This window comes from Emys orbicularis, chromosome 20 (genome assembly GCF_028017835.1).
Source record: "Emys orbicularis isolate rEmyOrb1 chromosome 20, rEmyOrb1.hap1, whole genome shotgun sequence".
In the NCBI taxonomy this organism is placed as follows: Eukaryota; Metazoa; Chordata; order Testudines; family Emydidae; genus Emys; species Emys orbicularis.
Genome location: NC_088702.1, coordinates 15,322,041 through 15,335,348, shown reverse-complemented (window position 1 = coordinate 15,335,348; position 13,308 = coordinate 15,322,041). Strand labels below are relative to the sequence as shown.

General features: G+C 43.9%; 1 protein-coding gene across 2 annotated transcripts in view; it reads left to right on the top strand.

Moving 5' to 3' along the window:
- The window catches only part of LOC135892789 (junctional adhesion molecule A-like), a 61,318-nt gene that overhangs the window by 26,124 nt on the left and 21,886 nt on the right, over positions 1 to 13,308 (top strand). Inside the window, exon 3 of one of the 2 annotated variants that reach the window (XR_010562299.1) lies at positions 4,376 to 5,787. The exons of the other annotated variant lie outside the window; for it this stretch is intronic. The gene's annotated coding sequence lies outside the window, so the exon portion shown is untranslated. Of the gene's footprint in view, positions 1 to 4,375; positions 5,788 to 13,308 lie in introns of those variants that run through there. 2 annotated transcript variants of the gene reach the window in all.

Sequence of the window (13,308 nt, the reverse complement as noted above, 5' to 3'; positions counted from 1 at the left end):
TGTGAATGGCTAGCCAACTACAAGAGCAGTTTCTCCTCCCTTGGTGTTCACACCTCAACTGCTAGAAGAGGGCCTCACCCTCCCTGATTGAACTAACCTCGTTATCTCTAGACTGATTCCTGCCTGCATATTTATACCTGCCTTTGGAAATTTCACTATCAAAGAAACTGAGGAACCACCTGATCAGCATCCTATACAGCAAACAGGAAAACATCAAAAAAGAGCTCTCCAACCTGGAGACTTTCATAAATAACCAACCCTCCACACAAACAGATTTTACTAACATAAGACAGGAGATCTACATTACACACTTCACCTTTCTACAAAGGAAAAAGGACCGCAAGCTGTCTAAAATCCTACCTGCCACATGGGGCCACGATAGAATAGTGGTACCCCTAACTCACCCAGCAATATCGTCAATTTATCCAGCGACACACTCAACCCGGCAGAAGTCTGTCCTATCTCGGGGACTCTCTTTTTGCCTCACCACCCGCACGAACATGATACAGTTCTGCGGTGATCTGGAAGCCTACTTTCGCCATCTCCGACTCAAAGAATACTTTCAAGATAACACTGAACAGTGCACTGATACACAGATACCCTCCCACCAACAACACAAGAAGAACTCCACATGGACTCCTCCTGAGGGTCGAAATGACAGTCTGGACCTATACATAGAATAGACCTATACATAGAAACAACCCTGACATTATAATCAAAGAGGCTGATAAAGGAGTTGCTGTTGTCGTCATGAACAGGTCTGACTACCAAAAGGAGGCTGCCAGACAACTCTCCAATACCAAATTCTACAGGCCACTTTCCTGAAATCCCACTGAGGAATATACTAAGAAACTGCACCATCTACTCAGGACACTCCCTAAACTAACACAGGAACAAATCAACACACCATTAGAGCCCCGACCGGGTTTATTCTATCTACTACCAAGATCCACAAGCCTGGAAATCCTGGATGCCCCATCGTCTCTGGAATTGGCACGCTCACTGAAGAACTATCCGGATATGTGGAAACTCTACTCAGACCCTACGCCACCAGCACTCCCAGCTATCTCCGTGACACCACTGATTTCCTGAGAAAACTACAGTGCATTGGTGATCTTCCAGAAAACACCATCCTAGCCACCATGGATGTGGAGGCTCTTTACACAAACATCCCACTGTGGCAAACCCAGGACAAACAGCTACAAAGGGCGGGGTAGTAATCAGTCCCAGGGGGTTAAAAAGGCCTCTCCCAAGCCACTGAAGAGAGAGAACCATGGGGAAATAAGGTTCAGCTGGGCAAGGGGTTACTAGGGAACTAATTAGGTTCAGCTGGCTCCAACTGCTTGGGACCTTTTTAAACCCTCCCCGGCGTGGAAGGGGGGGGGAAGAGAGAGTGAGAGAACCAGGGAAGCTGCCAGTAAGTTAGGAGCAGCAAGGCTCTGAACCCTTCCAGCAAGGAAGGCTGCACTCTGTCCCCAGAAGGGAAGACAAACAAGCGCAAGGGACTGACTGAGGGGAGGAATAGCCAGCCCCTGTGCTACCTACAGGGTTTTGCTTTGTCCAAGCCTGGGTCTCCAAGGCTAAAAAGGACTGAGCCTGCTGAGGAGAAGGAGGTACTTTGCCACACCACACACAGATGAAATACAAGCTGTCAGGAATAGTATCCCTGATGATGACACAGCACAACTGGTTGCTGAACTCTGTGACTTTATCCTCATGCACAATTCTTTCAAATTTGGTGACACTATATACCTCCAGACCAGTGGCACCGCTATGGGCACCCGCATGGCCCCACGATATGCCAACATTTTTTTGGCTGACCTGGAACAACGCTTCCTCAGCTCTCGTCCACTCACGATCCCTTCTCTACCTAAGCTACATTGATGACATCTTCATCATCTGGACCCATGGGAAGGAGACTCTGGAAGAATTCCACCACGATTTCAACAGCTTCCACCCCACCATCAACCTCAGCCTGGACCAATCTACATGGGAGGTCCATTTCCTAGACACCACAGTACAAATAAGTGACGGTCACATTAACACCACCCTATACCGAAAACCCACCGACCGCTATGCCTACCTTCATGCCTCCAGCTTCCATCCTGGACATACCACATGATCCATTGTCTACAGCTAAGCACTAAGGTACAACCGCATTTGCTCCAACACCTACAAGATCTTCACCAAGGATTCTCAAAACTACGATACCCGCATGAGGAAATAAGGAAACAAATCAACAGAGCCAGACGTGTACCCAGAAGCCTCCTGCTGCAAGACAAGCCCAAGAAAGAAGCCAACAGAACTCCAGTGGCCATCACCTACAGTCCTCAGATTAAACCTCTCCAACGCATCATCGGTGATCTACAACCCATCCTGAACAATGATCCCTCGCTTTCAGAGACCTTGGAAGGCAGCCCAGTCCTCGCCCACAGACAACGCGCCAACCTTAAGCATATTATTGGCTGTAGCTTCTGAAAGTTCCTGAGGAAGATGGCATCCACCTGAAATAAGAGAAATGGAAATAGAATATTAGACACAGCTGAACAATCCCCATTTTACCTCTCCCATTTGCTTTTATTGTCCATGTTAATATACCCTCAACTTCACCAGCCAGCTGGATCTACATGACTCTTCAAAAGGATAAAATACAGAGCCGCCTTCCCCACAGTGAATCAGAAGAAACAAGGAAAGAACTGTGGGTAGAGAACAGTAGACTCCAGTATATCCCAAAGTGTTTAGTAGAGCGAACTCCACTGATTTGCATTGTATTGTTCTGGAGAAGGTTGCAGGAGACAATGCCAAGGAACTGTGGAAAACTAGATCCTGTTCGCAATCTCATAAGCATGAATAATTAGAGTCGCTGCTAATGATTGTGTTTGACAAGAGAGAGGAACTAGGCAAAGGCAGGAGAACCAGTGACTCCAGGCTTTTTAACAGTAAAATTCATTTAATATTGCAGATAACTGAGTCTGTGATAAAGGAAACAAGGCCCTCACTCTCACACAACAGAGAAGGAACAAGATAGCATGATACAGGGTAAAGATGAAACATGGGGGATGGATAGCTCAGTGGTTTGAGCATTAGCCTGCTAAACCCAGGGTTGTGAGTTTAATCCTTGAGGGGGCCACTTAGGGATCAGGGGCAAAATCAGTACTTGGTTCTGCTAGTGAAGGCAGCGGGCTGGACCCAATGACTTTTCAAGGTCCCTTCCAGTTCTAGGAGATAGGTATATCTCCATATTATACTTGCTAGGGGAATTCATATGACCCACATTTTTCTGTGCCCCTGCACAGAAAAATGCAAATAAAATCTACCGGGGGACACGGCCTCTTCCCCAGCAGCGCGTCTGTTCTAGCATGCATCGAGCAACCTCAGAGAGAGGGGCGGGGGGCTGGGCATGCATGCCTGCATGATCTCAGGGGGGGGTGTATGTGGTATGTGCATGAACAATCGAGAGAGAGAGAGAGAGAGAGAGAGAGAGAGACACTCTGTCCCTCTCCCTTGCTACAACAGCTGACTGGTGTGGAAGGGTAGGGCTTTTTATTATGCACAAGGCAGTCTAGAGGCACAAATGTAGTAGCCCTGCCTGAGTTAATTGATTCATTCTCTGAGGCATTAGTAGCCTGATAATGTAGTTAGTAACATCGTTAAAGTTGCTGTTGTTGGTTAATTGATCTCATTCTCTGAAGCAGAAATGTAGCAGCCTGACTGTTACAGTTAATGTTGTTAATGTTGCTATTGTTAGGTAACTCTTCCCTTTCTCAGTCAATTTCCCCAGGAGCATAAAACCTGTAAAAGTTTTAAGGCCCCTACATTGCCAGAGTGATGTAAAGGAGCCTTATTATAAATGACAGTAAGGGAATCCTCAGCTAGGAAGATCTATGTGCTTTCTCACTTTATTTCTGTGCCAAAGTGGCACAATGGGGTTAGAATACAGCTCAGGATTTATTTTACTTACCCATTAAAAAAAAGACTTTGAGGGCAAATAAAACATTTACCAAAGAGTCAATAAAATGTCAGGACAATCCGAACCAAGCACTTCCCAAAGTACCCAGCCAGGTCCAGGACAATGATTACCAAAACTGTATGACTTTCATGTGTGAAAGTCTGAACAATTTAAAATGACATTCTACTGTTTGTTGTTGTTGCTGTTTTGTGTTCTGTAATGTAATTTAAATGAAAGGGTATTAGTTACCAAGTGTTTGTAACTTAACTTTCATGTGCCTAGGAAATGCTGAATAGTTATTGTGATTTTTCTGTATTGTAGTTTAAGTAAATTACCAAAACAGTTGAATCTGATGTGATTATATTGCATTATTTTGACAAATAAAGGATGCAGAATTTTGATTTTGATTTTTTTTTTTTGGCGCAGAATTCTCCCAGGGGTAAAGGATATTGACTTTTGAAGGAGATGCTAAAATGAGAAGCTATGACCAAGTTTTGTCATAGACCAGGCAGTGCCCTGAGTGATCCAGAAGCTGGTGCTTCTTTAAAATGCCTGCAAGGTGTGATCATCCAACAATTCCCCTTTCAGGAAGACGATTGCCATATTACACGCCTCCACCCTACTCCCTACACTGACGTATCACCCTGTGTGGTGTTTGAGGAGGGAGGAACTGAAGAGAGACTCAGTATTTGCTGGGCAGAAGATGACCCACTCTTCAGTTGATCCGCCTGAGACTGTGAAGTTGGAGATGAAGAAGATCTCTGTCTCAAGGAAAAAGAAGCACAAACATTTGCATCAGCACAATCCCATTTTACCACCTCTCAGTAAGATCTGTATCAATCTGCTGCATTGTAAGCTCTTTTGGGCAGAGACATTGTATGCTGCTCTTTAAAGCTCTGATGACATGATATAAATTGGAAAGTAAAGAATCATTCTTTCTTGATGTAAATGCTAAGATGAGAAGCAATAGTTGGGGGAAGGTGTTGGTCGGCCAGTGTCCTGAGGAATCTGGAATTTGGTGCCTCCTTAGAATGCCTGGAGCAACATAATCATCTTGTATTTACGTTTTCAGGTAGATGGCAACTCTATTCCATGCTTTACCCTGAGCCTTTACTGACCCCTCCCCGCACAAAAGAAAGATGTACCTGCACAGTAGATCTCCTGTACTCACTGAATGGAAGAGGGTCTGTTCTAAATTAAATAGTAGTAAACTCCTTTGCCAAAGCAGTAACTGAGGCTTGGTCTACACTGGGGGGGATTGAGCTAAGTTACGCAACTTCAGCTACGTGACTAATGTAGCTGAAGTCAACGTACTTAGACCTACTCACCGCATGTCTTCACTGCGGTGAGTCGGCTGCTGTCGCTCCACTGTTGACTCTGCCTGCGCTTGTCGCGGTGGCGGAGTACAGGAGTCGATGGGAGAGCGCTAGGGGGTCGATTTATCGCGTCTAGACTAGACGTGATAAATCGACCCCTGCTGGATCGATCACTGCCCGCTGATCTGACAGGTAGTGTAAACATACCCTGAGTCTTTGAATCACTCTGCAAATATGTTAAGACTTTCCCCTTCCACTGAAGTGCAGTGATAGGGGAGAATATGACAATCACTAACTAGATAGAAGCAGGGTGAAGTCAGGATTGCGGGAAAGGTGTATTTGCATTGCAAGAGAATGTTAACGTGAGGAGGAATGGTTGGAGCTGGTTGTTGGTCAGAAAATGCCCAGGGTGAGAGAGAATGTAGTTCTTTCTTACAATGACTGCAGAGAATATATTGTTATGTGTTTATCTTTTTAGAAATGTGGTAACCATATTGTCTACACCCAAAGCCCTGCACAAACTTGGACATGCACCCTCCCCAATATACATACAGATAAAGAAGTGAAGAAATCCCAATACTCACTCAGAGGTAGAGGGTCCGAAACTTTCGTCATTCTCAAACAACCGAGCCTCGGGGGGTACAGGGGCAGGCAAGGGAGAGTCACTGATCCAGTGACTCCATGCTGGAGTATTGATCCTAAAATAACATGAATGGAAAGGAAATATGAGTATCAGGAAAGGAATTCTCTCCTGTATCTCCTGCCTCCTCATATACCATAATTTACATTAATAACACTGAATGATCCCACGGCCTGGTAAAATCAATGTTAATGTGACTTTCTTCCATCCTCTAATAAAATCTCGATTGTTTCATCAACAGAAATTTCAAATCAATTTGGGGAACTGGGCTCCCGCAGACTCCTAAATTCTCATATCAGCTAAATGGTCAAGAGAGAGGAAAAGCAGTGAGCCCCATGACTCCCTAATCCCTATATGGCCATCAGCTGTCTCACCATGTGCTTTATTGCATCAGCCATTCTTCTTGGTCTTGGTCACTACCAAAGGAGAAAATAAACTCCATTGAATCAGGGATGGAGTGTTCCATTACTCCCGGGCAAAGGATTTTAGGGAATAATCTCTTTACAAGCGATTGAGATCTTTGGAGGAGCTCTCAGTTGCCCCTTCCCCAAACTACACTGTAGAAATACCTTTGTAAGTACGTTGTCCTCTTAGTAGAGCTGTTCCTCACCCCCTGCCTACCCTACAGTCCCAGTGAAATACAGAGAGCAAAGTTGAGATCACACTAACATGTGACTGCTGCATTTTCTGTTCCTAATTCCCTTCTTTTCTCACTCTTGAGAGCATCATAAACTAGAAAAATGGGTCCCAAGCTCCAGATGTGGGCATTCCCAGACTTTGCCGGGGTCCAGGCAGGACACACACCCCTGGCGAAGGAAGAGTTTTTTGAACAGTGCTGCATCCACATTTTCAGAAAGATGGGGGGCCCTGTTCCATACATGTACCTGAAACCCTGCAGCCCCCAAAGTACTCTAACCTAGGGCAAGGAGTATGCTCATTGCCAGAATTACCTGAGCAAGGATGGATCTAGCTTTTTAAAAGGTGGGGAGGCTGGATTTGGGAAGACAAAATAGGTTAGGGGCCAAAACATCGTTGCCAATCTCGTGTGGACCCTTGGTTTGGCCCTTGATGGAGTATTCATCCTAAATTAAATGGAAACAACAAAATGTTAGGAATGGGTAGGGCACTGGGAGGAGTCTATTGATTTAGGGTTGGAATACACAGTCTGTTTATTATTCTGTTCCTCTGTGTAAAATGACAGACAATATCCCAATGAGTTCCTAATAAGAGTATTTTACCAATAACCAAAGCAATTTATGAACTGTGGGTTTAAGGAATGCTGTGAACAGTAGAGGAGCTAAAGGATTGCTGACTCCAGCATTGAGCAGGAAACCTGATTTAAAAGGGTGGCTTAATGAGTTTTTGAGGCACCTAAAACTATTATTTTAGGAAGGGATCTCTGAGAGGAACCCAGACATTTAACCACTCAACTGTTAGGGGGTTCAGAAGGAGACATGCGACACTATACACTAAGCAGAGCTGCCTGCAGGATTATGTGTGAAGCTGTCAGTGGCCTACATGGTATTCTGAGGCTTTTTGGCTACACTATGTGGCTCAAACTCAGACCTTTTTCCCTGTCACTCCCCCCCCCACACACACACACACACTCTGTACAGAGTGACAGTGTGTACAATGTAAAACTTTTCTTATCTTCTTACCAAGAATCCACCCTTGACCTGAGGTACTCCATCCTCCACGAATGGGTTCTGAGATCTTAACTGAATACAAATAGAGAAATTTATATTAGACATTAGGGAAATCTTCCATGCATTTAAAGAGAGATGATTGGACAATGGGAGTATCTTGTCTTCTGAAAGTGACCAGTGCCAGATGCTTCAGAAGGAATGAACATTACTGGGCAATTTCAACATTACTTTTTACAGATTCAGACTAACACAGCTACCCCTCTGATACTTCAACATTACTGTTGTACAGTCCCAGCTTCTAGCACTAGAGGTTTAGGATACCTGGAGCATGGAGATTGAGTCTCTGACCATCTTGACTAATAGCGACTGATGGATCTATCCTCCATGAATTTATCTAATTCTTTTTTGAACCCAGTTATACTTTTGGTCTTCACAACATCCCTTGGCAATGAATTCCACAGGTTGACTATGCATTGTGTGAAGAAGTACTTCATTTTGTTTTAAATCTACTGCCTATTAATTTCATTGGGTGACCCCTTTTTCTTGTGTTATGTGAGAGGTAAATAGTACTTCCCTACTTTGGTAGATGGATAGAGAGATGTTGTGGTGATTGGTGCTCTCTCTCTCTATATATATATATTTAGGATCACTGGCTAGACAAAGGATTATTATTGACTTGTGAAGATAGGACTGTTTTTCAGGTTGGTACTCATCTCATTAATGATAGGGCAAAGGAATTAATTAAACAATGAGGTGATCTCTGCAGCTGAAACTGGCCTTAAAACTGTTCCCATATCTCATAGAATATCCCTCTGTTTAAGAGACTGATTAAGTCCTATTTAGGTTAAGATTCTTTCAGGCTTTTCTTTGTTAGCTTTGTTTTCATTTGGAATCATCTAGGTTCAAAGTTACAGGAATAATCTATCTAATGCCCACTGAGAACTAGGCTGAAACCCCTGTGGCCCCACAACTCCATTCATAAAAAACCTCACACAGTTCTCTTATATTGGGTACATGGAAAAACTCACTTACTTCTGAGGTCGGAATGCCAAATCTTGTAATGACTAACAACTGAAAATTGCTGCAGTATAGCACGGCACCAACTGTCTCTCTCTGAGGCCAAGTTGCGCACTGACTTTTGTTGATTGCCTCAATAGCTTTGCTTGGGCTAGAGGATGTCACAATGAAGGCTGTGGTGCAATTGCCATGACAACCAGGTGTTAACTCACAAAAAGGGGGTGATGTAGTGGCTGTTATATATGTGTGCATCCCTGCCTGCCCCTGCCCTGCCCATTTGTTTATGAGTATGTGCCCTCTCTAGAGACTAGCCCAAAAAGATAAATAAAAGCTCCAAGTTTAGGGAGAACTGGTGGTAATTCTCTTTGTGCTCAAGTGACAGAGGCCTATTTTTGGAGCTGAAGATCCCGAGTTCTGCTTCCCATGCTTGGCTAACAGCCGGCATTTCTGGTGTCTGTCTGCAGTCAGCCCTGGTTCAGTAAAAGTAGTCCATCACAGAAGGTGTAGTTCATCACATGACAGGTAGCTAGAGAGCGGAGGATAGAACAGGTGAATCAGGAGATCTGGGTTCTTTTTATGGTTCTGCTTTGACTGACTGTGACTTGTAGAAATTGCTTAACATCTGTGCCCCAGGGACTGACTACAGATAATATTTTGTAGGGATATTAAAGAAGGTACTAACAGTGATTCCCCCAAGTGACAGTGACCCCCTCATAATTTGTCCCCCACACTTTAAAATCCAACAGTTTCACCAAGTACAAAAATCTCTTGGGTCTTCTGTTAAAACTTGTAAGCTACTGTCTGTAGAAACCATTGCTTATATCTATCCTGTGAAAGATACTTTGTTACTATGTAAAACTTACAAACAAGTTAATTGACTTTGTTCTTGAAGTAATTGATACAATGTAAACAAACACTATAAGCCGTTAAGTGACTTTCACTTCATTCAACGGCTCCTAGGACAGACCCCCACTCTCTGTGATTAAAGGGCCGGGAATCTCAAATGAATTAGCACACAGCCTGAAAGTGGTGGAGACAGTAAATTAAAATATGGTTAAGATATGGAATGTATGCTGATGAATGCTTGATATACATGAATGGTTAGGGAGGTGCCAGCCTAGAAAGGGAGTATCCATCGGCCGAATAATGTGTCGAGTAGGACCACCAGACAACCCCCTGAGGGTAAACTGGGATCCACCCCATCACCTGGAAGGATGAGAAACACAAACTTTGGACAGTGTGGAGCCACCAGGAATGTGCCACTTTGGACAGGAATGTGCCATCTGCTGATTGAGTCAGCAACAGCAGGATGAAACAGCTCCCATAAACTAACATAGGAATTAAATCCTATAAGAATGGACTCTCAAGACTGAGGACTTTGAGTCTCTGGTGCTTCTGCCAACCTCCAGGAGCATCAGGTGCATCTGACACAGACTCGGCTCCATCCTCATGACCAAGATACCTGGCCAGTAACTTGGCATGAGCAACTTCTAGGCTGGTAACTATAACACCTATACAGAACTTAAATGAATGATTGTGTGAATGAACCTCTCTCTCTCTCTCTCTATATATATATATATGTATGTGTGTGTGTGTGTGTATAAGAAATAAGTAGTCAAACAACATTGTTTACTTTTATCTTTTGCTTTATCAGTATATTTACAATAAATGTGGCATCTTTGCCTTATCCCTCTTAATAAGATCCTGCTGGTTTTTATTCTATTGGTATAACAATTTCAATGATCTACTTTGTCTTTTGAAGTAAAGTACCTGCTGAAGAAAAGCATTATATATCTTTTTCATCAAGCCATACATTGTACAAATACATTTATAGTTATAAACTGACAGTTGCTCTAAATATCAGATATTAAAGCAATACCCTAATTAACTCTTTCTGATCCTTTCATCATCAAATATTGAAGTGCCAAACATTAATTAAAACAACAGAACACCCTTGTGAAGTAATTAATTATTATTAATCTCATTTTGGTGGAGTGAGTGTAAGTGGTGTAAGGGAAGTCAGTGACAGAGGTGGGAACTGAATTCAAGTTTTGACTTTCACACCCCTGCTCTAACTACTAAAAAACACTGATAGGGTCTTAAGACATTTTGTGTTACTGACTACAGGTTAACAGATCTTACTTTTAAAAAGAAAACTGCTCCATGGATGTGATATCTCAAACTTTACTTAGCACATACTACGTAGATATGTAATACTACTATGTACAAAAGGGCTTAGTTACCTTAAGTTCCTTTGGCCATTTGTCATTCACTCTAATTCCCTTAGTGTGGTATGCTACATGAAATGCTGTAGCAAGAGTGTCTCTCTTTTGGCTTTTTTAAAACATACAATTAAGCATTGGTCTCTGCTGCTGTGGGTCTTAATTTGTATCTGATGTGATTTCTACATTCTTGCCAGAAAGCACCACATATGAGATTGCCAAACATGATGGGTGTGATCAAAGACGTGAGCCCAGCTAAACATTTAGTGCCCTGCCTTAGCTGTTCTGAAAGCCAGAGGTGCATGGTTCTGCAGTGATTACAAGGAAACTGTTGAAGTAGAAATTATTGCCATGGAGCTGCTGTCCCAGAGGTTTCAGGAGTGTTCCAGAACTTGGATGGTGAAGGAGATGGATTGTCATGGCTGGATTCTTAGGAGGGGTTTTTCCTCAAAGGGTTCAGTTGTCTGGTGTGTTGGGAGCTGTTATTTCCACAAGTGCTTGGCCTAATTTGTGCCCACAGCTTCTGCAAGCAGTGGCTGGTAAAGAGCCTTATCTGCCAGAACCAAGGTCATGTAATAGATGATTCTGCTTCTTTCTGTGCAGGAAAGTAAGTACAGATGTTCATTTAGTCTAGTCACAAAAAACGGTGTGGAGCAGACAGGTATTCTCTCCATTTTAAAGATGGATAAACTGCGGCACAGTGAGAATTAATACTGATAAATAGCCTATTAAATATCAAACATTAAATGTATCACCTTTTTATTTATATGCAACAGTTTTTATTTATCTCGTAATAGAACTGTCATAGATTCATAGATTCTAGGACTGGAAGGGACCTCGAGAGGTCATCGAGTCCAGTCCCCTGCCCACATGGCAGGACCAAATACTGTCTAGACCATCCCTGATAGACACTTATCTAACCTACTCTTAAATATCTCCAGAGATGGAGATTCCACAACCTCCCTAGGCAATCTATTCCAGTGTTTAACCACCCTGACAGTTAGGAACTTTTTCCTAATGTCCAACTTAGACCTCCCTTGTCCCGGTTAACGTTGCTGATCAATTAGGGAACATGCTTATTTAAAGTTGTGCAATGCTCCCCTTTGGCAGCTGCCTGCTTTGTCCTCTGCTTGCAGGAAGAGCAGCCCGTTGCAGCTAGCTGGTGGGGGCTTGGAACCGGGGTGGACCAGCAGCCCCCCTATCAGCTCCCTACTCCCCTAAGGTCCCTGTGCTGCAGCCGCCCAGCAGGCTATCAATTGCCAGCAGTTCAACTGTCCCTTCCCCCACTGCCATGTGCTGCTCCTGCCCTATGCCTTGGAACTGCTCCCAGAGACTCCTGCTTGCTTTGCGGGGGGGCTAATTCATAGATTCATAGATTCTAGGACTGGAAGGGACCTCGAGAGGTCATCGAGTCCAGTCCCCTGCCCGCATGGCAGGACCAAATACTGTCTAGACCATCCCTGATAGACATTTATCTAACCTACTCTTAAATATCTTCAGAGATGGAGATTCCACAACCTCCCTAGGCAATTTATTCCAGTATTTAACCACCCTGACAGTTAGGAACTTTTTCCTAATGTCCAACCTAGACCTCCCTTGCTGCAGTTTAAGCCCATTGCTTCTTGTTCTATCCTTAGAGGCTAAGGTGAACCAGTTTTCTCCCTCCTCCTTATGACACCCTTTTAGATACCTGAAAACTGCTATCATGTCCCCTCTCAGTCTTCTCTTTTCCAAACTAAACAAACCCAATTCTTTCAGCCTTCCTTCATAGGTCATGTTCTCAAGACCTTTAATCATTCTTGTTGCTCTTCTCTGGACCCTTTCCAATTTCTCCACATCTTTCTTGAAATGTGGTGCCCAGAACTGGACACAATACTCCAGCTGAGGCCTAACCAGAGCAGAGTAGAGCGGAAGAATGACTTCTCGTGTCTTGCTCACAACACACCTGTTAATAATGTCAGGGTGTCCCCCTGCTCCTGCACCCTGCTTACCCCTTCTCCATATAGAGCAGGGAGGTGACACCGGTGGAGAGAGACAGAGAGTGCTTGGGGCAGCAGCTGCTGTCTCAACTTCCTGATCCACTTAAAAAGACAATGCACTTAAGAGTGGGTCAGCTTACTTAAAGGGGCAGTGTGCATCTCTCTCTCTCTCTCCCACAAACAAGGTGTGTGTCTGTCTCTGTCTGCTGTGTTCGTATACACAGTGATTTTTTAATCAATGAGGTTCAAGGGAAGATTCATCAGGAAAGTGTTCACCTGTTAAAGCAAGACACATGGGATATGAAACATTGCTCACCTCTGGTGGAACCTCTCACCCCAGCACAGAACTCTGGTCCATGATTACAATAATAAGCCACCTCTGTTCAAATAATCATCCAGTCCGGCCTGCTTCCTTCCCTACAGCTTGCCTGAATCCCAGCTCTAACCAGACTTGAATTTCCCCTGGCATTAGCTATTGCAGGTCCCTCCTCTCTGTCCTACTTGAGCCCCAGCTCCCCAGGTTCCCACCTCTGCTGGAT